Source organism: Pseudophryne corroboree, chromosome 9 (genome assembly GCF_028390025.1).
Source record: "Pseudophryne corroboree isolate aPseCor3 chromosome 9, aPseCor3.hap2, whole genome shotgun sequence".
Taxonomy (NCBI): Eukaryota; Metazoa; Chordata; class Amphibia; order Anura; family Myobatrachidae; genus Pseudophryne; species Pseudophryne corroboree.
Genome location: NC_086452.1, coordinates 216,250,721 through 216,262,330, shown reverse-complemented (window position 1 = coordinate 216,262,330; position 11,610 = coordinate 216,250,721). Strand labels below are relative to the sequence as shown.

At 38.7% G+C, this 11,610-nt stretch overlaps 2 pseudogenes; one reads left to right on the top strand and one right to left on the bottom strand.

Moving 5' to 3' along the window:
• Positions 1 to 340: 340 nt before the first annotated feature.
• LOC134964979 (5S ribosomal RNA) lies at positions 341 to 460 on the bottom strand (annotated as a pseudogene).
• A 7,099-nt stretch (positions 461 to 7,559) lies between these two features.
• Positions 7,560 to 7,679, top strand: LOC134959044 (5S ribosomal RNA; annotated as a pseudogene).
• Positions 7,680 to 11,610: the final 3,931 nt, after the last annotated feature.

Below are 11,610 nucleotides of genomic sequence, written 5' to 3'. Positions count from 1 at the left end.
TATATTCATTTCAATCAGAGAGATTGCTGATGTTGTATAAATAAATTATTAATAAAAGATATTAATATAAAGTATAATATATGTATATAAATATATAATATATAAATTATGTTATTAAAGTGCCTGTGCTAAATCTCTTATATCGCTTAGATATTTTTAATTTGTGCGAGAGTGTGGGTGCAGCGTTAATGTGTCTTGTAAATAGTGCATTGGATAATATCCATACATCATGAGAGAGGGTGAAGACTAGAGGTGTTTAGGGGTTGTGTGAGTGAATGGTGATGAATTATTTGGTTCACAGCTGTTTCACTGGTTTAGGAACTCTTATGTGCATGCATTGTTTCTACAGCACCTAGTCTTCTCCGGAGGTCGCCCTCCTTGATACTGGCCAGGCCCATAAAAATGCTTAGCTTCCACGATCGGACGAGAGTGGGTGTTCCATTTTGGTATGGCTGTAGTCTACTTAGCACCAGTTCACCAGAGGTTTTTTACAACTGAGATATAACCTAGAAATAAGAATAAAGCGCCATTCCCAAACACCACAGTGTTTATTAAGGGGGGGAAAAGAGGGGGGGGGTGTCGTCAAGAGATATTTAAAGAAAAGGAGAAATTTCATAGCTTTCGTTGAAACCAGCCGGATGCATCGTCCTCAATTGAAATATCCAAAACATTTCCCTTCTGGATAGCAGATTCGCCAGATCGCCACTTCTTTCGCCAAGTGTGACATGTTCTATGGCTTTGTATGTTAAGGCCTCAGGATTGGAGTTATGGTATAACAGGAAATGCTTAGAAACGGCATGTGCTTCCACCTTATTTTTGATGTTCCGAACGTGCTCTTGGATCCTCAGTTTTAGCTGTCTCTTTGTCTTCCCAATATATTTTTTACCACAATCACATTCCAGAAGGTAAATCACAGAGGTTGAGTTGCAGTTCATGTATTCTTTTATCTTGAATTCTTTCATATCACCTGTTGCAGAGAAAGTCTTCCGGTTTGGATGTACATACTTGCAGGTGTTACAGTGTCCACACTTATAACTACCTACACACCTGATGAGTGGTTCTTTCTTGTTGTTTATGGATCTCAGCATGCTTGGTGCCACTAAGTCCTTCAGATTTTTGGACTTCTTAAAAATAATTTCAGGTTGTGGTGGTAATATGTCTTTTAAAACAGGGTCCATTAATAAGATGTTCCAGTGAGTTTTCATTGATTGTCGGATAATTTTCTCATGTCTGCTGTAGGTCGTGATGAAAGCAGTGGAGTCCTTTTTCGTTTCCCTGTTCTTGTACATTAGAAGGTCATTTCTCTCTAAAGTTCTTGTTTTAGTGACCGCCTTGTCAAGAATGTTCATGGGATATTTCTTATCCAGGAATCTGTTTCTGTATTTCTCCAATTGGTCATTGCATTCCTCTATTTCGCTACAATTCCTTCTGATTCTATGGAACTGGGAATAGGGGATGTTATTTTTCCACTGTTTTAAGTGGTTACTCCTGTAGTCCAAGTAACTGTTGGTGTCCACTGGTTTAATGTAATTCCTCGTGATGATTCTATTTTCTTTCCCCACCAGGATGAGGTCCAAAAATTCAATTTGTACCTTGTCAGTTTTTGAAGTAAATGTGAGATTCAGTTCATTATGTGCCAGATATTCAGTAAAAAAATTATTAAAATCTTCCATTGTACCATCCCAGATCATCAGGATATCATCGATGTACCGCTTGTAAAACACAATAAAATTCTTAAAAGGGTGATCATTGTAGATGTAAGTTTCCTCCCATCTTCCCATAAATAGATTAGCAAAACTTGGTGCAAAAATAGTTCCCATAGCGGTTCCGCAGCTTTGTAAGTAAAAATTGTCTAAAAATGTAAAATAATTATGGGTTAAAATGAAGAACATGATATCACAGATAAATTGTCTGTGGGAATCAGTCAGGGAAGGGTCATTGTCCAGATATTCTTTGCATGCTGCTACACCCTTTGTGTGTTCGATGCATGTATAAAGTGCTTGTACATCGATTGTGACCCATAGATATGTTGATTTCCATTCAATATCTTTGACCAAATTGAGTACTGCGGTTGTATCCTTGAGATATGATGGTAATTGGGTCACATATTTCCTGAGGAAAACATCTGCATATTCAGAAAGATTTGAAGTAAGGGAGTCTATGCCGGCAACTATTGGTCTGCCTGGTGGATTTGTGATTGATTTGTGGATTTTTGGTAAAAAGTAAAATATAGGGGTAACGGGGTAGGACTGCATTAAAAACTGGTACTCCTCCTTTGTTAAAATGCTGGTACGTAGTCCATTTAAAAGTAGTGATCGTAGATCCTCTAAAAAGTCTTCTTTTGGATCTTTTTGTAAGATTTTGTACGAATTAGTGTCGCCCAGTAATCTCTTGGCTTCTGTTACATACTTTTCTCGATCCATGATCACTAAACCCCCCCCTTTATCAGCTTGCTTGATAATGATCTCGGTATTCTTTTGTAGTTTCTTTAAGGCTTCTCGTTCTTTATTGGAGAGATTCTTTTCCAGGATCGGTACTATTTCTGAATCACAGAGGTCCTTTTTCACTAAGTCGTAGAAGATACTAAGATGGTTCCCCTTGGACTCCAACGGGTAGTACTTCGATGGTGGTTTTAGGCCCGATTTTGATTGGGTGGTTGTGTTATCATAGTTTCTGAGAATGGCGTCTTCTTTCTTTAAATAGTGTCGTTTCAACGTTAATTTTCGTACGAACTTGTTGAGGTCTATGAAAGTTTCAAATTTATTCATGCCGCTGGTTGGGGCAAAGGATAGGCCTTTATTTAGCAAAGAAATTTCTGGTTGTGAGAGAGTGTGTTGTGACAGGTTGAAGATGTCCTTAATTAATGGTTTTGGTGTTGAAATGTCCGCTTTTTGAGTTCTCTTCCTCCTGCCGCCCCGCCTTCCTCTTCTTCTATAAACCGTCTTTTTAGGGGGGAGGCATGTCTGATATCTTCCTTTATCTGGTTCTTCATATTGTCCTTTGGTCTTGTGCCTGTGCTTGGGGATAAAAAATCATTATCACTCTGGGATCCCCTTCCTTGTAATATCGAGAAGCTCCATACTCATATATAGTCTAAATGAAGAAGTCACAGACTATACTCTCAAAAAGAAATAATGATTTGCCATTGGGACCCATTATTGAAGGAATGGTGTCAGAATACACCATTTGCGGTTCACGTGCGGTTCAAGACAAGATCCCGGATATCATCAGCTGAATTGAATTCCTACAGGAAGTGACGCGCAGAGAGTTCCGATCCCAGAATGCGTTCCACGCTGTATAGAGCTTCCGGGTTCCCATACGCAACGTGACAACACGAACCCGACATCCGGCGAGAGTACTGTAACTTCCGGGACGGGATACTTTTCGCGGGAGCAGGCGCAAGCGCAGAAGGGCCCTTGAAGAGACTTCCGTCACCTGAGCACGTACACAAGAGCGGGCGCAAGCGCAGAAGAACCCGTCACACCACAGGAAGTGGGGCGGAAGTACTGACTGCCAGTATATTTGTGAACAATTAATCGGTTTCACTCACCAAACCACTCATTTTATAATTTGATGTTAATGATTAGCTTTGTTTTAAGACATTTATATCATCCATATTTAATTTGTTTAAATTTGAAACACACGAAGAATGTTACTTTCCCCTAGCATCACTGTGGGAGGAAGTGATGTCACACATAGTCTTCTAATTGATAGTGGTATAAATTGGAGCCCTGTCTCAGTACCACACTACCCTTGATGAAGTCCTGAAGGACGAAACGCGTTGGGCATTCCATGATCTTTCCCAGATCAACCTCCTGTACCTAAGATAAGCACTTTATATATATATACTACTAATTGATGTGCACCTTGTACCTTTTTATTTTTATTTTAAAAATTTTGTCCATTTTTATATGAATTCTTATGTTTGAGCATTTTTTTAAACCAAAGTGTATTACCATTTTTAAAAAATCGTGTAAAATAAATATGCATTTTTTTTATATATAAAATCTTTTTACGTTCCTTCACTATAGACACCATTGGTCGCTCGTGCCCATATTCTTGATTTTTATAACACTTTTCACAGCAATTTACCACTGCTGTTTGTATTTAGGGGCCTGCTGACACCCTTTGTACCAAGGGAGTGTAAAGTTGGACATACATTGTACATTTTTGTGAGGGCCAACCTACAACAAGTGGCGCTATTTTTTCCTTTTTTTCCACAAATCTTTCTCGGTATTACTAAAATTCAGCTGCCTGGTGGGAGTTTTTCCTCACTAACATGTTTAGGAACAACGAACGCACTACCAAAAGAAATGACCTATGTCAGAGAATATTTAATGAGAACAAAACCGTGAATACACCCACCCCCCCATGTGACCTAGATGACCTATTTTGGGGGATTGAGAGACTTCTCACAAAAGAGGTAAAAGCATGGTGGGACGTCAAGGGTCTAGAACATTATATCTCAGTAGCCAGAATCCCCAGAGGATTGAGGGTGACTAAACAACCTACTTTTGGAAATAACAACACTGAATTCATAGAAAAATGGGATGCTATCCTACACACCTGCTCCATTGATCTCATGAAATTACTGATCATGGAGAAAAAGAATACACTGATGGAGTTAGAAACATCCATCAGAGAGAAGGAAGCAGAGATTGACAAATTTAAAGACAAGGAGGACTACATCATCAATGGAAAAGTATTAAGTAAGAAAATGGAACGAATAGAGGAGGAAGTAATTAAAGGGAAAGAAAAGAAATTCTTACGGGATAAGGAAGACTATGAACAAGGGAAGATCAAGAACTGGAGCAGGTTCAGAGCTCCAGGATCATATCAGAACAAAGCTACCAAACAATATTGGAAAACGATACCCAATGACCGATCCAGGAATAAAAACCAAGACACCCCTAATTATTCAAAATTTAGAACCACAACCAAAAATAGGTTCTCGATATTACAAGGAAGGGGATCCCAGAGTGATAATGATTTTTTATCCCCAAGCACAGGCACAAGACCAAAGGACAATATGAAGAACCAGATAAAGGAAGATATCAGACATGCCTCCCCCCTAAAAAGACGGTTTATAGAAGAAGAGGAAGGCGGGGCGGCAGGAGGAAGAGAACTCAAAAAGCGGACATTTCAACACCAAAACCATTAATTAAGGACATCTTCAACCTGTCACAACACACTCTCTCACAACCAGAAATTTCTTTGCTAAATAAAGGCCTATCCTTTGCCCCAACCAGCGGCATGAATAAATTTGAAACTTTCATAGACCTCAACAAGTTCGTACGAAAATTAACGTTGAAACGACACTATTTAAAGAAAGAAGACGCCATTCTCAGAAACTATGATAACACAACCACCCAATCAAAATCGGGCCTAAAACCACCATCGAAGTACTACCCGTTGGAGTCCAAGGGGAACCATCTTAGTATCTTCTACGACTTAGTGAAAAAGGACCTCTGTGATTCAGAAATAGTACCGATCCTGGAAAAGAATCTCTCCAATAAAGAACGAGAAGCCTTAAAGAAACTACAAAAGAATACCGAGATCATTATCAAGCAAGCTGATAAAGGGGGGGGTTTAGTGATCATGGATCGAGAAAAGTATGTAACAGAAGCCAAGAGATTACTGGGCGACACTAATTCGTACAAAATCTTACAAAAAGATCCAAAAGAAGACTTTTTAGAGGATCTACGATCACTACTTTTAAATGGACTACGTACCAGCATTTTAACAAAGGAGGAGTACCAGTTTTTAATGCAGTCCTACCCCGTTACCCCTATATTTTACTTTTTACCAAAAATCCACAAATCAATCACAAATCCACCAGGCAGACCAATAGTTGCCGGCATAGACTCCCTTACTTCAAATCTTTCTGAATATGCAGATGTTTTCCTCAGGAAATATGTGACCCAATTACCATCATATCTCAAGGATACAACCGCAGTACTCAATTTGGTCAAAGATATTGAATGGAAATCAACATATCTATGGGTCACAATCGATGTACAAGCACTTTATACATGCATCGAACACACAAAGGGTGTAGCAGCATGCAAAGAATATCTGGACAATGACCCTTCCCTGACTGATTCCCACAGACAATTTATCTGTGATATCATGTTCTTCATTTTAACCCATAATTATTTTAAATTTTTAGACAATTTTTACTTACAAAGCTGCGGAACCGCTATGGGAACTATTTTTGCACCAAGTTTTGCTAATCTATTTATGGGAAGATGGGAGGAAACTTACATCTACAATGATCACCCTTTTAAGAATTTTATTGTGTTTTACAAGCGGTACATCGATGATATCCTGATGATCTGGGATGGTACAATGGAAGATTTTAATAATTTTTTTACTGAATATCTGGCACATAATGAACTGAATCTCACATTTACTTCAAAAACTGACAAGGTACAAATTGAATTTTTGGACCTCATCCTGGTGGGGAAAGAAAATAGAATCATCACGAGGAATTACATTAAACCAGTGGACACCAACAGTTACTTGGACTACAGGAGTAACCACTTAAAACAGTGGAAAAATAACATCCCCTATTCCCAGTTCCATAGAATCAGAAGGAATTGTAGCGAAATAGAGGAATGCAATGACCAATTGGAGAAATACAGAAACAGATTCCTGGATAAGAAATATCCCATGAACATTCTTGACAAGGCGGTCACTAAAACAAGAACTTTAGAGAGAAATGACCTTCTAATGTACAAGAACAGGGAAACGAAAAAGGACTCCACTGCTTTCATCACGACCTACAGCAGACATGAGAAAATTATCCGACAATCAATGAAAACTCACTGGAACATCTTATTAATGGACCCTGTTTTAAAAGACATATTACCACCACAACCTGAAATTATTTTTAAGAAGTCCAAAAATCTGAAGGACTTAGTGGCACCAAGCATGCTGAGATCCATAAACAACAAGAAAGAACCACTCATCAGGTGTGTAGGTAGTTATAAGTGTGGACACTGTAACGCCTGCAAGTATGTACATCCAAACCGGAAGACTTTCTCTGCAACAGGTGATATGAAAGAATTCAAGATAAAAGAATACATGAACTGCAACTCAACCTCTGTGATTTACCTTCTGGAATGTGATTGTGGTAAAAAATATATTGGGAAGACAAAGAGACAGCTAAAACTGAGGATCCAAGAGCACGTTCGGAACATCAAAAATAAGGTGGAAGCACATGCCGTTTCTAAGCATTTCCTGTTATACCATAACTCCAATCCTGAGGCCTTAACATACAAAGCCATAGAACATGTCACACTTGGCGAAAGAAGTGGCGATCTGGCGAATCTGCTATCCAGAAGGGAAATGTTTTGGATATTTCAATTGAGGACGATGCATCCGGCTGGTTTCAACGAAAGCTATGAAATTTCTCCTTTTCTTTAAATATCTCTTGACACCCCCCCCCCTCTTTTCCCCCCCTTAATAAACACTGTGGTGTTTGGGAATGGCGCTTTATTCTTATTTCTAGGTTATATCTCAGTTGTAAAAAACCTCTGGTGAACTGGTGCTAAGTAGACTACAGCCATACCAAAATGGAACGCCCACTCTCGTCCGATCGTGGAAGCTAAGCATTTTTATGGGCCTGGCCAGTATCAAGGAGGGCGACCTCCGGAGAAGACTAGGTGCTGTAGAAACAATGCATGCACATAAGAGTTCCTAAACCAGTGAAACAGCTGTGAACCAAATAATTCATCACCATTCACTCACACAACCCCTAAACACCTCTGGTCTTCACCCTCTCTCATGATGTATGGATATTATCCAATGCACTATTTACAAGACACATTAACGCTGCACCCACACTCTCGCACAAATTAAAAATATCTAAGCGATATAAGAGATTTAGCACAGGCACTTTAATAACATAATTTATATATTATATATTTATATACATATATTATACTTTATATTAATATCTTTTATTAATAATTTATTTATACAACATCAGCAATCTCTCTGATTGAAATGAATATATATCTGGTTTTAAATAAGTCCGTCATAATTTTCTGGTAATATATATATATATTTTTTATTTCCTCCATATGTTTTCTGGAAAGCTCCATACTCATATATAGTCTAAATGAAGAAGTCACAGACTATAATCTCAAAAAGAAATAATGATTTGCCATTGGGACCCATTATTGAAGGAATGGTGTCAGAATACACCATTTGCGGTTCACGTGCGGTTCAAGACAAGATCCCGGATATCATCAGCTGAATTGAATTCCTACAGGAAGTGACGCGCAGAGAGTTCCGATCCCAGATTGCGTTCCACGCTGTATAGAGCTTCCGGGTTCCCATACGCAACGTGACAACACGAACGCGACATCCGGCGAGAGTACTGTAACTTCCGGGACGGGATACTTTTCGCGGGAGCAGGCGCAAGCGCAGAAGGGCCCTTGAAGAGACTTCCGTCACCTGAGCACGTACACAAGAGCGGGCGCAAGCGCAGAAGAACCCGTCACACCACAGGAAGTGGGGCGGAAGTACTGACTGCCAGTATATTTGTGAACAATTAATCGGTTTCACTCACCAAACCACTCGTTTTATAATTTGATGTTAATGATTAGCTTTGTTTTAAGACATTTATATCATCCATATTTAATTTGTTTAAATTTGAAACACACGAAGAATGTTACTTTCCCCTAGCATCACTGTGGGAGGAAGTGATGTCACACATAGTCTTCTAATTGATAGTGGTATAAATTGGAGCCCTGTCTCAGTACCACACTACCCTTGATGAAGTCCTGAAGGACGAAACGCGTTGGGCATTCCATGATCTTTCCCAGATCAACCTCCTGTACCTAAGATAAGCACTTTATATATATACTACTAATTGATGTGCACCTTGTACCTTTTTATTTTATTTTTTTTTAAATTTTGTCCATTTTTATATGAATTCTTATGTTTGAGCATTTTTTTAAACCAAAGTGTATTACCATTTTTAAAAAATTGTGTAAAATAAATATGCATTTTTTTTATATATAAAATCTTTTTACGTTCCTTCACTATAGACACCATTGGTCGCTCGTGCCCATATTCTTGATTTTTATAACACTTTTCACAGCAATTTACCACTGCTGTTTGTATTTAGGGGCCTGCTGACACCCTTTGTACCAAGGGAGTGTAAAGTTGGACATACATTGTACATTTTTGTGAGGGCCAACCTACCACAAGTGGCGCTATTTTTTCCTTTTTTTCCACATATATATATATATATATATACATACATACACGTACACACATACTCCTGCTATTACAATTTGTTAGGAATTATATATTTATTCATTCACATATATATATATATATATATATATATATATATGAACACCTACATTTCCATGGGTTTTAGACTAGGAATGTTAATATCTTACATTTCTATCTGTCTGGTCTTGTTGTGGTTAGCTATTGTTTCTGATTTTCTAAACAGAATCGGTTCCTGGGTATTGTCACTTCGTTTGTTTTTACTTTCAGGTGAGACAATGACAATTCAGTACTCATTGTTTTATATAGAAACTTGGCTATTTTAGTAAACAAAGGTGTATGCCTTCTTTATAGAATTTCAAAGCTTAGTGTAAATAAGGCCATTGTATTTTAGTCTCTGGGAGTTTTAATTTATGTGTGACTGATTTTTATGCTATTTAAAGGTTAACGCAGACAGTGTGGGATTTATACACTATATATATATTAGATTTATGATATGTCTTTGTGGCTTTTCCAGGAGAGTACAAACTCCACTGTAATTACTCATACCACGCTCAAACCGCGCAGGACCGTGGGTGCGACCACACGCAATTTGCGAATATGTGCACGCATGGCGGAACAAGTGCATGCGCAGCGGGCATGTGTGTGTGGTTTGTATGTGATGTGTGTACTGGAATATTTTTCGACTTTGACAGTATGTATAGACCACTAGAAATTTATGGGCAGCTGTTTTATCTGTAGGTTTAAGGTCAGCTTTGACTTTGACTCCTGGTATGACAGACCAGCATCTCTCCTCTCTGAGGTACAGTAAATAGCCTCAAATACAGTAGATAGCCTCATCATTTATCACACAGAACATTATTTTTGTTTTAAAATTTTCATTCCTTTGAGGAAGTATACTACTGATTTGGATTGAGGATCCACTTAAACACCACATCTTAACACCTTATGTATATATATTTTTTTGTAAATATTCCTTTTTTTATATGTTGTAATAATGTTTATTTTATAAAAGCACCTTTATTGATCGCAACATGTGAATGAACTTTGCATAAACCATACAGTAATGACTGATTACTCAGGTGTGCTCAGGGGCGGATTGGGAACAAAAAGCGGCCCTGGAAAAATTTGTACTGGTGGCCCCACATGAGCAGCACCAGAAGTGTAAGGTCTAGCCATGGGCCGTGGCAGCAGCACCCCAAGACTTTCCAGATAGTGGGCATGTCCAGCATCAAGGGGGAAGTTAAAAGGAAATAAAATTAAATATTATGAGCACATTATATGATACACCTTTAGAATTTAAGAAACTATATAATTCTTTAGAAAGATATATTTTTCTTGCTTATTACACCAACCGTATCCCAATCACTATTCACTCAATCTTATATGTCAGCCAAGCAGGCAGACAGAGCATACACTAGATCATCTGCAATCATAGGCTAAGTGGCAAAGAAATTTTCATATATGCAATTTATTTTGCATCCTATTCATTATGTCTATAAATAGGACCACATGTCCTCAAACAAAACAGGCCCCGCGGGTGCGTCGGCCCACCGGGGATCTTCCCTGTAAACCCTATGGCCAATCTGCCTCTGGGTGTGCTTAACAACACCCTAAAGCTGATTGGTTGCAAATGATTTAAATACCTTTCTACCTGCCTACTTGGTATCTACACCTCCTGATGAAACCGCCGATTGTTTTGGGTGGAGAAACGCGTTGAGGGCTGCGGCTACTGTTAGTCTACCTAAGGAGACCCTTTTTATCATCCTTAACCTTGCTTAAGCTGAAGCAACTCTCCCCTGCTGGTGTCTGACCGGACGTCACACTTCAAGCGTCTACCATTGTGCTTGAGAAGCCCTGTCTGCAGACTGATTCATGTGAACTTGCGGCTCTACCTCTGGACACATCGAGGCAAGAGTACTCTAGCCGCTTCTAGTTCACGCTGCAACACGCCATTGATGGGAATCAGCAGAGACCTTAAGCCTTCGGTGAGACTAGTGCCTCATTTATGAGGGGCTAGAAATTAGCACAATTTTATCTATCTAAATACCTGGGATCAGTTCTCTAGTGCACTTGAGCTTTATATACTTTGGACGATTCCAACACGTCTCCATATTAATAATGGACTGCAGTACTGCACACAAAATGACCTATTCCAGCTGAGTGTACATTATCTTTACTGCTTTTAATACACAGTTTTGTGATTGTAAATTATTTTGCAAATTATTGATACCTTGTTCTTATTGTTTTAAGTACAGGTTGAGTATCCCTTATCCAAAATGCTTGGGACCAGAGGTATTTTGGATATCGGATTTTTCCGTAATTTGGAATAATTGCATACCATAATGAGATATCATGGTG